General features: G+C 42.0%; 1 long non-coding RNA gene across 2 annotated transcripts; it reads right to left on the reverse strand.

Annotated features, from left to right (window-relative positions):
• Positions 1-13216: 13216 nt before the first annotated feature.
• On the reverse strand, positions 13217-16520 carry LOC127765694 (uncharacterized). 2 transcript variants are annotated; one of them, XR_008016145.1, is made up of 4 exons: positions 16432-16520; positions 15878-16169; positions 14833-15487; positions 13217-14448 (listed from the first exon to the last, which is right to left on the reverse strand). It is a non-coding gene; the product is annotated as an uncharacterized LOC127765694 (long non-coding RNA). The 2 variants fall into 2 exon arrangements; XR_008016144.1 differs by having other exon boundaries at positions 14833-16169.
• Between the last annotated feature and the right edge of the window lies 1 nt (position 16521).

Raw genomic sequence — 16521 nt, forward strand, 5'->3', positions numbered from 1 at the left:
TTTGTTTATTCCAAATAGATTAATTAATGATTTAATTCTAGAGACGAACTATAGAATATAGACAATGTAAATGATATCAATGGTGTTAAGCTACCTGTCCATCTTGTCTCCTCTTTCTCTTTCCTCCACTTCAGAAAAAAAAAATCTAATTCCTCCATACCAAAAAAAGTTTATTTTTCATCCATTCCACATATACCAATATACTACCTCCGTTCCAAAATATAACAAATTTTGGCTATGAATCTGGACACACAGTTGCCCAGATTCATAGCTAAAAATGCTTATATTTTGAGACGGAGGGAGTAACAACAAAGGACTAGAATATACAATTGTTTCCTACTTTCTCTTTTCCAATGCAATTATCTCTTACTTTTACAAACGCCGATATAATGATTATTTAAAAATAAACTTATCTATTATCTACTAAAAGTCCATTAAACATACTACAAATGCTCTCGTAACGCCATATGGCATTCCTATAAACGCTCCTAAATTGCCACGTGGCGTTCTAATATATAAACGCTCCTAAATTTTCACATGGCGTTCTAATATATTAGAAATATCTGGCCATCGATTTTCATTTAAATTGGTGGATCCATTAATTTAGACCATTAGATTAAAAACAGAATTTAATCCCTCTCCTCTCCCTCACATGTAGGTGAACCACATACGTATACACACGTACCGTAGGTACCCAACTCCTCCTTTTTCTCCTCATTCACCTTCTTTTTTTATTTCCATCATAAGATATTTATATTACCTCTGGTCTTTACACACTGGTGGAGAACCCATCTTCACTTCCGGTTTACAACCCCTTTAGTTCCGAGTTGCAAACCAGGACTATGAATCCGGGACTAAAGATCTATATTTAGTCCTGATTACCGGGACCAAGTTTTTTTTTTCATTTTTTTTTCTATTTTGCATATCTCGCACCCGATATCCCAACAACGAAATATCATCTCCCGACATCCCAAATCATCCACAACAACATAATCATCTCAAATCATCCACAACAACATAATCATTCTCAAATCACAGATCGAATGAACAAATTATCCTCAACAAATAATTATTCACAAATTAAGAGGGAAAAAAAGAAAAAAAAAACATCCCCACGGCGACCACCACGGCTGCCCTCCGGGCCGGCCGCTGCCCTCCTCGCGTGACGGCCCTGCCGGTCACTGCCGCCTACCACCGCCCGCGACGTAGAGGGAGAGAGGAAGGGGAGGAGAAGGAGGGAGAGGGGAAGAGGAGGAGTGGAGGAGAGAGGAGGACTGTGGATAGACACTATAAGCATCATATGTACGATTATATAATCTCATTGTACTTAATTTATGGCCAGTGCAGTCTAGCTAAACAAAATATTTGTAGAGAGGTTGGTTTCAAGTACATAATTTCTAATATTTAATTATAAATTCATATAATCATGGAAACAATCATAAAAAAATCATATTGACAAAATAATAATGCCTTCGTAGTTATATTCATGTTCTTGCTAGGCTATGTAGAGCTTCGCATACTTGAAAAAAAATAATCCTATATGGGTTGTCTCCTACACTGTGCAATATAAATTGGATCTACAAGCATGTGTATTTAACATAGTCTTGAGCCATCCTAATCCGTCTAACATATTTTAGAATTAGTTATTTATTAGAAAATATATTCATTTTTTTAGAATATGGTTGACAAATAAGGTGTAACGCTCTGTCACTATTTTGTCATCTCACAAAATATGAACTTAAAAATAAGATTGTATGAAACAAAATAAAAAATACAAAAGGGAGAAAAGTGAACTAAGTATAGAAAAACTTAGAATATTCTTAGAGAAAAATAGGTTCTTAGCTTTCACTCAAACTAGAATACCTATTACCATAAACATTGCATAGTTTTTGAGTGCTTAAGTATGTTGTAAGCATGCACGAACCAAATAAAGGGCGATAGCTTTGATTGTACAAATAAAACATGTCTATTAAATAATAATGGTTTTAAGATTTGTTAAAAAATAAAGCCCCTAATAAATCAATTATAAAAAAACCTTGATTTTAGTTTATACTTAAATTGTGAAACATGTTTCGAAAACAAACTAAGCATTCATTCTTCTTTTAAATATGATTAAGCTTATAGTGATAAATTAAATTTATATAATATAGGTACAACAAATAATTTGGAAGAAAATTTAAGCAATACCGGTGAAGAATGTTTTTGGGAATCATATTTTTTAACACAGCACGAATAAATCAATTGATATTTTTCTCAAATAGTTTCTAATTCAACTTAAGATGTATGCATGCGTATTTGCACGGGCCACCTTTCTAATTTTAGGATAAAAGAAGGTAAAGATGACGGAGGGAGTACATGCTATCTTCTCTAAGACACTAACATCTCACCATTATCCATGTCCTAAATAAGGGATCCAATTAGTGTAATAGAAATAGGAATAATAGGTCAAATATGAAATGCTAAGTAAAAAGAATGACAGTTAAAAAAAAGAAAAAAAATGTGCTGCCCCAGTGGACCGGTTCAAGAACAGCGGTGATGCTCCTACACTAACTGATAGTGTGTGGACTTGGAGAACGATGACGCTGAGGGTCATAGACGGTCGCTGGCTGGCAGTGCCACTTGTTAAAGGAGCTTGATGACATTGGGCCCAGCTCTCTTTCAGTGGCCGGGTCATAGGGATTTGGATCAGGTGCAGTTGGTACTATGAGTGCAACTTGAATGTGAGAGAAATGGACAATGCCAGCTTGCATAACTCACTTTCAAGAAAAATTCTTTCCCAGCCTCTTAAATTTTACCCAATCTTTTTTATTCCTCCGAGTTTTCTCCACTTCTTTTATGTCCCTGAATTTTAGTTTTGATCACATTTTGTTATTTAATTGTTTTGTATGAAAAGAACCAATTTGCGTAAAAGAAACATATAAATTTATAGACTACATCATAAGTTTGTTACATAAGACTATTAGATTCATGATTTTATTTTATGAGGTATTATTTATGGAAAAGTTTATTTTTATAAGGAATTCCTTTTTATAATGACAGAAAAAATTTAATATTTTATTTTTTAAAATAATATATATAGCATATTTTTATGGTAATTCAACAGATTTATCCCATATTGTATGTATTATATAAAAGGTAAGCTATCCAAAACTATGTTTACCCTTTTAAATTAAAATAATATTATACTAACTTTTTAATATATATTAAAATTGGACACACCTATACAGTGCAATCGCTGGCTTGGTTAAACCAACTAGCACTTCATCCAACATGACGAGAGGAACAAAGGTACCGATTTTGGAACCAGAACCTTTGAGGGTCCATGAATAAAAAAAGAGAGAAAAAGTTGGCTCGATGCATCGATCATCGAGCAGCTCTTGATCACCCCTAAGATCATCATCATCATCCTCATCATAGAATCAACATCTGATGCCGTCCCCAAAGTGAGTCCACACAGAAAGAAGATCAACATCAACAAAATCACACATAGAGGAGAATACATAGTGGAGGCCACCGTCGTCGCCGCTGTTGTCGTCGTCGAGCGGTCAGCCCCTATGGTCATGGTGGTGGATCCGGTCGCCCATGAGCGCACGATGGCAGATCCGGGCACCCCCGAGCACCTATTGGGGAGGGGCGGAGAGGAGGAGGGGCAGTCGGCTAGACATGCGTCGGCGCTGAGCCCGACACGGCCTAGCACCGCTCGAGCGACAACACAGCGTCGGACCAGTCCTGCCCGTAGGCGGGGAGTGCAAGGCCGCATCAGCGAAGGAGGAAGAGGCGGACGGCGCGAGGCTGTCATTGGGCATGGCAGGAGGGGAGGAGGTGGAGGAGGTTAGTGGTGGGGTTGGGACAGCGCGGGTGGTGGGCAAGAGAGAGGTGTGAGAAAGCGATGAGAGGGAGTTGGAGAGGATAAGGGAGAGATGGAGCTAAGAGAGCTAGAGATAAGAAAAAGGATGAGACTCAGGGAGCGTTGGTTCCCTTGCCTAGCTAGCCTTGCTAGGCAAAGGCAAACCAACTCATTGCCTGCTTGCTGGGTTTGCCGTACCCGTCCGTTTGGTTCATTTGCTATCTGTGGCTTGGAATGGTAGCAGGCTAGCTAGCAGCTCGTATCGTATGCATTCATCCATAACTGGAAAGATGGAGTGATTTAACAAGAAGATGGCAGCGAAATAGATACACGATCTGCTAGCCCTATAGTTCGGCAAGAATGGAGCCTGGTTGTTGAAGAAAGTCGCACGCGAGAAGTTTGCCGTCGGAGGCGAGCCGATTTGGCTCTCCCTCGTGAGCCAGTTTTTTCTCGCCCCTGCAAGCTAGTTCGCCCTCAAAAGTTAGGATTTTTTTACGATTCCAAATGCCTGGTCTTGCCTAGCTAGGCTAGGCTTGATCTAGCCTTGGATCCAAACGCACCCTCAATGGCTCGGCTTGGCTCCTCATATGTGTTGTTTTTTACAAAAAAAAAACCAGCACATATAACCCTATTATAAGTGCCGGTTTATTAAAAAGACCGGCACTAGTAATATTGGTGCAGGTTTGTTTGTAAACCGACACTTACGAGGGATCAAAGGTATCGTTTTTAACTTTAGACATGTCCGAGGGGGTAGGAAGGTGTGGCCCCCCGGTTTTTAACACTGGAAACCCCATGTGTCTTACAATATCACTCCTTGTATCAGTAGGTAGTACACACATGGCATAGTCGAATATCACAAGCTGACATTGTTATACATGTATTATACTACATTAATTCTACAAGGGTAGCCCAAATGGAACCCAAATAGACCAAGCATGGTCATATACATTATAGACTACCAAAAGAAATTTACAAGATAGCAGGAGCGAAGCAGCGGCGATCCATCTAATTCCACAGGCATCGACTGATGAACCTAGGTCCCTATTCCATCGTCTTCGACATCTTCTCAACAGAATAGCACACATGTGGTCGACTCCGACTCCTTTCTAAAACATTTAAATTAAGCAAGGGTGAGTACAAACGTACTCAGCAAGCCACCACTATAGAATGCATGTAGTTCACACAAGGCTTTAAGGATGGCTTGGTTATTTGCGTGAAGCTAGTTTTCACAATTCATTTCATAGACCACATGGAGTGATCTCACATCCATAATCATATAACACAAGTATGGGTGTACAATCGTCTATAATGGCAATGCTAAGCAATGTCAATAATTGACTACATATAAATAAATAGACTCGGGCAACAATGGATGAATGTATAAGCATAAGGATAACAATATCAAGGAGGGGTCATTCAAGTGTAGGTACGCAGTTTTACAAATAGCATGCAGTTTTATTTGCAATTAACACATTTATAAATATAGGTTCAATATGTTCAAGGAGGGGAGAGTAGTGACTTGCCTTGCTTTTAAAATCCTATATCTTCGAGAAATATAGGTTCTGCCCGAAGGTTAGATGAAGGACGTTATACAGACTTCTAAACAGGAATTAACGAGGAATTAATCTCTCGAGTTTAGCCAAGGAAATATAGGAACGTAGCATAGACTTTTGTAAGGAATCGAGGGTTGGTTTGGTTTGTGGCCTAAATAGACCTTACCAAATTTTGTCAATGCCAAATTTTGGTAAGTTTTGGCATGACTAATTTTGGTAAGGTAAAGTTATGTTTAGATTGAAACCAAAATAACCTAAGTTCACTATTGAAATGGCCTATTTTCTTAGTCATGCTAAAATTTGGCTTCAAACCAAATAGATATTAAACACTATTGAAATTACCAAATATTGTTAAGGCTAATTTAGATCTCAAACCAAACCAGCCCTGATCTCTTGGGCTTGGACAGGGAAGTAGAGTGAGTCGAAAACTCGAAATAGACTTTTGGAGGGGGAGAGAGTTCTGGGAGGAAGTCTCTAGAGTGTGGGTCCCACTAGTGGGCCCCACTTATTTTCTTTCTCTTTCTCTTTTCTTCTCTCTCGGTCTCGCCTCCTTCTGCTCTCTCTCGCTTTCTCCTCCTCACGCGCAAGAGAGGGAGGGCGAAAGGCGCTGGCGGCGACCGAGCGCGGCGGTGGGGATGGAGGGGAGGCCGGCGGTGGGGGAATGGAGAGGAGGCTGGCGGTCTGGAAGGGGAGGAGCTCGGTGGCGGCGGGGATGGAGGGGAGAGGTCGTCGCGGGCGGTCGCGCGCGAGGCGGCCGGTCCGCGACGGTGGCGTAGCGGCGCTGTGTCGGGCAGAGGAGGGAGGCGGCGCGAAGGAGAGGTGGAGGGAGGTCGCCGCGGGGACGGTGGCGCGGCTCAGGCGGAGGGGGGCGGTGCGGCGCGGTGGCTAGGCCGCGCGCGCACGGGAGGGAGGCGATGTCGAGGGGAGGAGAGGAGGAAGGGAGTGGCGGGTCTGGGAAGGAGGAGGTCAGGGCGTCGGCCAGCGATGCCGCGCGCACGTACGGCGTGGGTGACGCGCGCAAGGCGGCGACGGCGCGGCCGGGCTCGACGCTGCCACGGGCGTCGATGCTCGGCTCGGTTCGTCCTCGCGTGCCAAGTGCTCGACCGAGGTCCTCAGAGGTTCGTTTTCAATATATTTTAGTTTGGTTACGTCCACTGTTCGAGTTCGAATGCTAGTTTCTGTTACGTTCAATCGTTCATGTGTTCAGATGTTCAAAGGTTCGATCGTTCTCACGTTCGTTCGTTTGATCGTGCAAGGGAGTTCGCGGAACGGCGCGGCGGCCAACTCCAACCTGCCTCTTGCCCAACCGAGGCTCGGCTCGTGGCCAGCCGCGGCGGAGCAAGCGGCGAATGCGCTGGATAGAGGAGTGCAGAGCATGGAGGTGGAGGGGAAGGAAAAAATGGGGAGTAGGGAGAGGAGGGGAAGGAAGGAATGGATTTTTTGTGCCGATCCGCGAATTTACTTATAGGTCAAATAGATGATAACTAATGAATTTTTGTGTCGTGGTCCAGTTTATCGCATCTAGAGATACAAGTGGGTGAATCTATAAACTCATTTATAAGTCAAATTAATAGGTAATCCGCGAGTCAAACCCGCAGATTACCCACTCATTTTGCCTATAGGCGGGTTTGCGGACAAGCCCGCTTGCAACCTTAAATTGTGGTGGCCGGAATGTAGGAGGCAGGTATGCATGGCTCCCTGGACTTGGCGTTGTTTCTCGGTGTGGACTATCCCTCATTGTTGCTTGTGGTTTGGGGATGTTTTTGGTGGGCTGGGAGCATGGGTGCATGGGTGGTTGCTGGGGAGGGGACCCTACTGAGTTGAAGGCTGGCGAATCTTGGTTCAAATAAGTGTTGTGGCGAGGATGGATTTTAATCTCTCATGTGGACATTTACCTGTTTCTTATATCCCACCTAAATGATTATGAAAAAATCGAAAAAAAATTACAAGATAGGTTAATATGTAATATATCACTTCACAAACATGCAAGTTCAAATTCGACTTGTATAAGTTATAAAATTTGTTGTTTTTGTTACAACTTATAGAAGTCGAATTTGAACTTGCGTGTTTGTGAAGTGATATATTACATATTAACCTATCATGTCAATTTTTTTAAAAATTTTTCATAACTATTTAGATGACATGCAAAAAACGGGTGGACATTTACCTAAGTGTTTAAAACAGTTTCCCGTGTTGTGGCTTGTAGGCAATTCATCGAACACACTCTATGCATGCATGCTGGCTGTGGCCTGTGGCAAAGAAGAGGGAGGGAATGTGGACTTCAGGCCGAGAGAGGGCTGCTAGGTCGGCTGTAGTTTTGAGAATATGGAGGGGAAACAGACTTGCTGTGGGGGATGAGTTGGGCTGGCAGGGAAGGGAAGTCCCACTTGAATGGAAACATATCTTGTAATATGGAGGGGAAACAGACTTGCTGTGGGGGATGAGTTGCGCTGGCAGGGAAGGGAAGTCCCACTTGAATGGAAACATATCTTGTAATTTGCTAGAGTTTGTAATTTGGAATCTGCACTGTATAAGTTGGACATTTAATTTGGCTCTGTCCAATTGGACTGTTAACTTGGACATTTGAATTCGTTGCAATAGACCCGTCGGTTGTAGACCCTAGCTAAGTATATTTGGACATTTGAATTCGTCCCTAGCTAAGTATATTATTTGTTCCTTGCAATAGACCCGTCGGTTGTAGTTTTAGGTCTCAAGCATCTAGGCCTCCGTCGTTGATTTTGGTAATTAATGACAAGCACTAATTGTGGACTAACTATTCTCTTGAGTTATACATTTTGAGATAGACCACATGATGTGTATGCCATGGATGATTGCCGAGGATTAAAATCGATGGCACAAAGCAAAAGGAATGAAAACAGTAAAACTAGCGGTTTTATTTTAAATTGATCAAGGAGTTTGGGCAATCAAATTTGCTAGATTATTTATAGCTTTGCCGTACTATCAAGAGGGGTAATGACCTAAACAAAGAGATGATCAAAATGCCACATTAGGTCATATGCATGGAAACTTGGTTCGATTGTTTTTCTCTTGGATTCTCTATCTGACCAGGGCCGGTCTAACCGAGGCCCCATTGCCGATCTGACCGGTGGGTGTTGGGCCGGTCTGACCAGTGGGTGTCGGCTGGTCTGACCGGGCCGAGCTCGGTCTGACAGGGCGCCTTTGAGCCAGATGGTTGGCCTCTTGGCAAACAATACAGAGCCACTAGAGCCGCGGCCGGTCTGACCGAGCCCCTGGCAGTCTGACCAGCCGGCTTATGGCGATTAGACTGGCAGCCTAGTGTCAGTGCATTTAATTCACTGTAATGGCTATAAAACTTGTCATTACAATTGTCAGGGTTATGGATAAGGTATAGCCTCTATCCTTGGATGTACGTTGTATACCGATACGGTATACCTGCGCGTATACGGATGTTTCCTATATACGTTAAGGAAATCTATCACGTGATAGAAACAGAATCCACAGATGGGAGGAGTCCTACTCGGACAAGACTAGGTCGTTACTATATCGTGAGGGGTCCGGTACTTCCGAGTCCTACTTGTAGATCGGCTAACCTAGAAACAGAATCCACAGATGGGAGGAGTCCTACTCGAACAAGACTAGGTCGTTACTATATCGTGAGGGGTCCGGTACTTCCGAGTCCTACTTGTAGATCGGCTAACTCGCGATATAAAAGGGACCCCCCGGAGGACCTAAGGCATCGAATCTTACCGCCAACACATCCACCACAGCCTACGAAGTCGGAGCCTACAGGAGCCAACTCGTCGGGTGATCTAGTCGAACCAACTCGACTACGATCTCGTCGGTATCATCGAGTTCCGTTATTCCCTTTGTAATCTGTGACTTCCATCATATAATCCCATACCAACTGGATTAGGGCTATTACCTATTAAGGGGCCTGAACCAGTATAATCATTGTCTTCTATTTGCTTGATGTCGTATTACGTAGATCCTCGTACCAGCGTACCCCAATACCCTTTATATCCGGTCTACGGGTATCCCCCGTCGACAACAATGTAGACCAGTCTAAGCGACAGGCAACAGAGTTAGGGATTTCGACCCCAATGGCTACTTTTTGAGGGTTGGGATATAAATACTCCCCAACCAGCAGCAAGGGGGCTCTCTTGACACTTGCTTCATTTGCATACGCCCCTTGGAACTACTCTCACACTCTCTAGTGCTTATGTTCATCCATTTGGTGTGTTTGATCAAGAGCCAAGAGTCAAGTGCATTGCTTCTTTGTTGAGCTAATGTGGCACTTGATCATCTTCGAGCCAGGTCATCGCTTGTTGCTCTTAGAGATTTCCGCCTCCTAGACGGCCTGTGGAGGTGTTGCCCAGTGACCTCTCCAAGGAGATTGTGGAGAAGGCCCGGTACTGGTTTGTGAGTGGTTTGGAGTTCACCACCTTCGGAGCGAAGGAAGAACTACCCCTAGTGATCGAGGCTTGGGTAGTCCACTTCATGGGCCGGCTCCCACCTTGGCCACCCCTTGACGAAGGGGGCTTCGGTGGCTTCGTGGTTTTGAGCGGTGAAGTTGGGCTCGCCTCAACGGGGATTAGGAAACCGACGAGTTTCCGAACCTCGGGTGAAAAATTTCGTGTCTCTTATCTTATTTACTTATTGCATTTACATTTGGGCAATTTAATTTCATAGAGACATATTTGAACCCATATCACCCTACGATTGTAAAACATAACTTAGTTGCTTAGTTAAGTTTATCCATCACCAAGCCTAGCAATTTAGGTTAGTTTTGATTAGGTATAATTTAATTTTAATCGTCTATTCACCCCCCTCCCCCACCCTCTAGTCGACATCTCGATCATACAAGGTCATTGTTGTTGACATTGGGTTAGTGTGGGTATGGTTATTGTCCATACCTCTCGTTGCCTTGACAATGTGTTCAAAGGTTTACCTGCACATCGTTTGAGCCTCGGGCCTTGGAGGGCACTCCTCTGCTTCTGGATGTATCATGAAGTGGATATTGCAAGGGCCGGTAGTGGAAAAGCTTTGTCATGTTGGAATGAGCCTCCGCCCTCCTGTGTGGTAGCTCAGGTTTAACGTGTCATGTGGGTACGGTTGTGCACACTCTGCAGAGTTAAAATCTATTCGGATAGCCGTGCCCACGGTCATGGACGACTCAGTGAAACCTCCTCCATATTGTCTTTTAGTTTTACAATATTTAAGGCAAAAACCCGGCAGAAACTGTCGGTTGGCATTCTGGTTATAGCTGAGAATTGGCAGGCCTTGGCAGGGAGCTGGGAGGGCTTGGAACACACGGGAATGAGGTCTAAAGGTTTACTTTATGTTGCTGCAATCTTTTATGAAATTTTTGTTGCAAAAGTTTACTTTGTTTTTGCTATATATGCTATGTTTTATGCAAATTGCAGAACCTGAACCATTCCTTGTTATCCTTGCATTATTATGGATTACCATTGGATACACTAAAAGTCTTGCGGAGTACGTATTGTACTCACACACGCTTGTGTGACCTCCTTTTTTTTAGAGATGATTGAGGAGGTTTTGAATATGACAATGACGGTGCTTACTAGGACTTATCGGTCGGTTGCCTGTGGGAGAGAAGAGGCACACTTGCTGGTTTTTGATGCCTTTGTATTATGTTTCCGCTGTGTTGTACTCTCATATGTTCTCTTGGATTTGTCCGGTCGGCCCGTGATATAATCGTTAAAGTCTAGACCGTTTATTTACTTAACTTTGGGCTCCTATGTGTGTGCTAGCAATTGATCGTGGGACTAGCACGGCATACACATAGGATTTGGGGTCAAACCCAGGTCCCACAAAGTTGTTATCAGAGTCATACTGACCAAGGTTTAGTCATAGTAAGCCATGTCGTCGGCTAGGTTTTTGCTTTGAAAAACTTCCATTCAAAATTCTCATCCATCTTCTAAAACTTTCTAAGTATCCATCCTATTTAGGGTCTCATTTTACTCTACTTAACTCCCTCGGCCAATAGTTTTTGTCTTAAACTTAGGCTTCATTTAAAAAAAACTGTAGTGGCTGCCTTTTTTTAAAAAAACCTTGCCCATGAAAATGGTTTCAAGTACTTCTGAAAATATGTTCTAAATGGTTCTTGAAGTTACTAAAAAAAATCTAAATGGTTTATTGAAAAGCTGCAGCAAAATGCTTGCAAAATATTTTTCAATTTTCAGCTTGATTTGAAAGAATTCTCAACTAGAGCAAAATCTAAACCTTTATATCCTTACCTACTGTCTTTTGGTTTCAAAATGATCTTTTTGCAGCACATTAGACATTAGTAATAATAATATTATAGGATAAGGACTTAAGGGGTAGTTGTATCGGGATGGGAAAACGTTGTATCTTCCATTTGTTCTTGTTGTTTGTGTGTTGTGGGTTGTACGATATAGTTGCTATATTCATTACATCCACATTTGCCGTAATTTTGACAAATTGACCCTTCTATAAAACTTATTTTTAAAATAGATCGTGCCAAAAACTAATTTTAAGAATAGGTCGTCACCTCAGCACCAATCACGATGGCACTGAGCTAAAACGTCTCAGCGCCACCCTAATTGGCGCTGAGATATGTCTGATCGTGGAACACATTAGCCACGTAAGAAGAGCTCTGAGCTGGCACTGATATCTCAAGTTTAAAAAGCTTTGCGGGCAACAATAGACACAAATTGAAGCTAGCTTGGTGGTTGGTTGTTGCGGCTGCAAGTAAAAGGTCCAGTGTTCGATTCTCACCCTTGCATTCAACTCATATTTATTCTATCGCTCCTTGCTCCTAAATTAAACTCATTTTAATTATAAACTCAGTAAGAACAAATTTACTTTTATCGCTCCTTGCTCCTAAAACTCATTTTATTTATTCATTTTTTTTCTATCGCTCCTTGCTCCTAAATTAAACTCATTTTATTTATAAACTCAGTAAGAACAAATTTACTTTTATCGCTCCTTGCTCCTAAAACTCATTTTATTTATAAACTCGATAAGAACAAATCTGATAACCTAAATTATACATCACAAGTTTTAAAATACAAAATTATAATCATTGAGCTTAATATTTTAATTAATGTTTCAAACTTGTTTATTCCAAATTGAACATAAAATAATCCCCTGTAAAGGAGAAACATAAAAATAAATCTACAAACAAAATATGTGATTGTTTGAAAAAAATTCAATTGAACAAGATTTAAGGAGAATATATAAGAAAGAAAAATCCTGAAAAAGAGCCATCCTTGGTTCGAACTAGGGACCTGTGAGTTGGAGCAAAAGACCCCTACCACCAAGCTAGCAGCACACACAGTCTTTTGGTTGTTCTAAGATGTCAGGGCCAGCTCATACACTGCTGAGCTCTTCTTACGTGGCTAATGTGTTCCACGTCGGACATGATCCGCTGAGACGTTCTGGCTCAGCGCCATTGAGGTTGGCGCTGAGGTAATGGCCTATTCTTAGAATTAGTTTTTGGCATGGTCTATTTTGAAAATAAGTTTTATAGAAGGGTCAATTTGTCAAAATACGGTCCACATTTGTTTGTAACCTTAAAACCTAATTTCTAAAACTTGTGGAAACTAAGGGATATAATATATATTACTCGCCTCATTTAGTTTTTACTTCTAACCATCCCGCGTTTCATTTCTTTTTCTTCAACCTTGATTTTTATTGTTGCTAACTTCTAATCCCCGTAACTAAGTACCATAAGGCCTTTGTGTTCATGTTGTGGTTTAATGCATCTCCATGTGGTTCTTTTTACCTTTCATTTTGGAGTTATTTCTCAATTCTTGGGCTGTTTAGATTGAATCCTATTGATAGCCTAGTTATCACCAATTTATATGCCCTTATGCTTATAGTAATCGGAAGATTGTTGAACAGAATGATAGGACCCCGAACTCGGCACGAGTGGCTGAGGAAGTAGAGCCCTCTCAACCCCATAGCCATGGTCAGCCCCAACAACAACATGGTGCGTAGGGTGGTCAAGATCAGCCCCTGCCCCGTGCACACACCGGTGAACAACCAGCCGGTCCTACCTTGGCCAAAGTACTCATGTTGGACGAGCAAAACAGCATGGCGCAAACCCAGTTACTTGAGAAGATTGAAAGGAACATCGATTCAATACACTTGCCAACTTTTGCATGAATCAAATCTCATACTATAAGAGGCTGCCAACTTTTGCATGAATCAAATCTCATACTATAAGAGGTATAGTAGATGTCTTGTCCAAAGGTTCCTTTAGAGATTGCAATCTCTTGCATCATAAGATTGATCACGTGAAATATATGTCCTTGCATAATGGCATCAACCACATGCCAAGCCACTCCCCAAATGTCATCGTTATTTCCACAATGGGGAAGAATAGTGGCCCTCACAATCCGATTCACCACACTTGGGAGGGTCCTCAAACCGACAACTTTTCCATAAGTATGCCTCCCACCATCCTCATACTCTCATAGAACTGAGCTAATTCATCAATAAAAACAGATTGTGGGCATGCACTTCATGAAGATTGTCACCATTGCCAAACAGGATGTTCAAAAGGCTCTTGAACTCCCTTCTGTCGATAGAACACTGAACGGTTCCCAACATCCATTTCAAAGCATCAAAATCACCGGGCACCCACACAGTGGCATAAAATTGTCTAATAAACTCTTCATCATAATCTTGCCTCAAGGTCACAATGCGATAAATTCCAACCTACTCAAACAGATTTTGCAATACTTCAAACTCTGGTGTTTTATTGATATTCCTCCATGAAATCCACTTATGTTCAGCAAACGCCTTGCCCGGCTTGTAGATGGTCTCAAATATAGCTTTCTGGAACAAGGTGTGAAATCAAGGATCATCGGAGTCATTGGTTCTTCGGAATTGATCATGGTGCCTAATGATGGTGTACTAGGTGGGGTTTCTTAGGTATAGAAAGAACTGGATCAACAGATCAACTTCCATCTCATCATCACTTTCCTCCTCATCCTCATCATCATCGTTGCCATCATCACTGGACTCCTCTTGCTCACTCTCAGACACGATGACCACGACGAGTCCGAGGTGCCATCACTGGATACAAGGAGCAAGGAAAAGGATATTAGTGAATATTTAAACACTTGTTTAGGTGTGAAGAAAAAATTGCTAACTTCCTGTCAGGGGCGGTCAGACGCTGGCAATAGGCCGGTCAGACCGCCAACCTGCGATCGGTCAGACCGACGGCACAACCGCCGTTAGACCGCCAATGGCACTGGTCAAACCACCACTAACAGAGGAGCACAAGCACAAAATTTCTCCACCTCTACTCAAATGATCAACATGCTAGAACAATATTCACATGTTCATTAAGAAAAGTGTGTATTTCATCAAGATTGAACTAGAAGGAGAAAACTACCCTTAACCCTAATAGTGAAATAGATTGAATTGAGATGAAGCACAAGAGAGAAGTTGATTTACCGGATTGAAGAGATGAATCACACCAAGAAACTACCCCTATTGGTGCAAAACAAAGAACACCACTTCCATGCCATGGATCAATAAATCAACCAAAAGAGTAAATAATCCATAGAATAGAGAGAGGATTTGGTGGATGGATGAAGCTAGGGTTTGATAGAGGAGAGAGATGAAGAGTGTTCAGGTTGGGGACGAGAGGGGAGGAGAGAGATGAAGAGTTTTCAGGTTGGGGACGAGAGGAACTGAATGGGGAGGAGATAGGTTCAGGTAGAACCAGAAAGGAGAATTTCATGGGCCCACCATGTCTAGCTGGTCAGACCAGCCCTATGCGACCGATCAGACTGGCCTATATGGCCGGTCAAACCGCCTGTCCCCTGTCGGCCGTGCACAACCCTTGCACAACCAACACCCCCACACACAAAAACACCAAATAAAATTTTATTTTGGAGCATTTTAAGATGTATGAGTTGAAATATAGTCTTGAGCATGCAGGCGCTATTACTACATGCATATAAATGTCTTTCTGGCGAGTTGACTTGAGTCAATGACCAGCATATATTCTCAATCAGTACAATGTACAAAAGATATGCTTTAGTTGGGGAGGGGGATAGCATTTTCCATGCCGTCTTCTTTGGAAGAGGAGTTGATTCCTTGCTTACTGGGAAAATAGGAATTAATAGTTAAACTCCTGGATAGAGATAGGAAGGTCGCACTCTAATTACAGATAGATATACTGTACATAAAACAGTAGTGATACAGCTATTGTAAAATGTTTCAAGACTTCAAAGGAATATGTTGAGAAAAGTTTATGACTGTGTTATCTGTGTTCTAAACTTGCGTTCTTACTCTTCTATATACATACCCAACATAATACACAATAAGCAAAATATAATATGCAAATGCCTTGGGAGTGAAATGAGCAAATACTTGGTAACAGTGAAAAAAAATTGGTGGGCTGAAAATGATGCATAGCTGCTTTGTGCAAGACTAGTGCCACAGTTTCAGCATTGGGATGCCTATGCACGACACATTGACAGCCACCACTCACCTGCTGATAACCAGACGCTAAATTGGCAATTGTAAATGGCAACACCTGGAAGCTATATTGCTTCAGCGATGGGCTCCAGTTGAAAGCAACATATTCCAATAGGACCATGGACGGCCTTATAATATAGAGTTCAGTCCAATTTTGAGAAATTCTGGATCACACAAAAGTTGACAATCACAGATTAATATCACGCAAACATCAGAAAATGATGGCCATGGTATTAAAAATTGCCGCCCCTTGCCCCAGGTTAAGTGACAACTGAGGTTGGGATCTTCTTGAGCAGGCGCATGATCTGCATGACAAATGGCGTTAATTAGTCCACAAATAATATATACTCCATTATCAGAATGTTCATCCTTAAAACCACATTTGGATACCCAAAAAGAAAAGATTGGTCCACAAATTTGGTAGCAACAGAGATCATTTATATATTGATCATGCAAAGTAATAATAAACATCTTATAAATGATGAAACTATCCTTAATTATTTGCACGTACAATAATTTGCAAATTAGGTAGTTGTACCGTTGGTAGAAAATGGAGTAGCAGTGTACCTTTTATTTAAATTATGTAGCGTGCCATAATTGCATAATTTAAACTATTGCATACGTGACATCCATTGCTGCTTTCAGCTGAGTCACCAA

This window comes from Oryza glaberrima, chromosome 3 (assembly GCF_000147395.1).
Source record: "Oryza glaberrima chromosome 3, OglaRS2, whole genome shotgun sequence".
Lineage (NCBI taxonomy): Eukaryota > Viridiplantae > Streptophyta > Magnoliopsida > Poales > Poaceae > Oryza > Oryza glaberrima.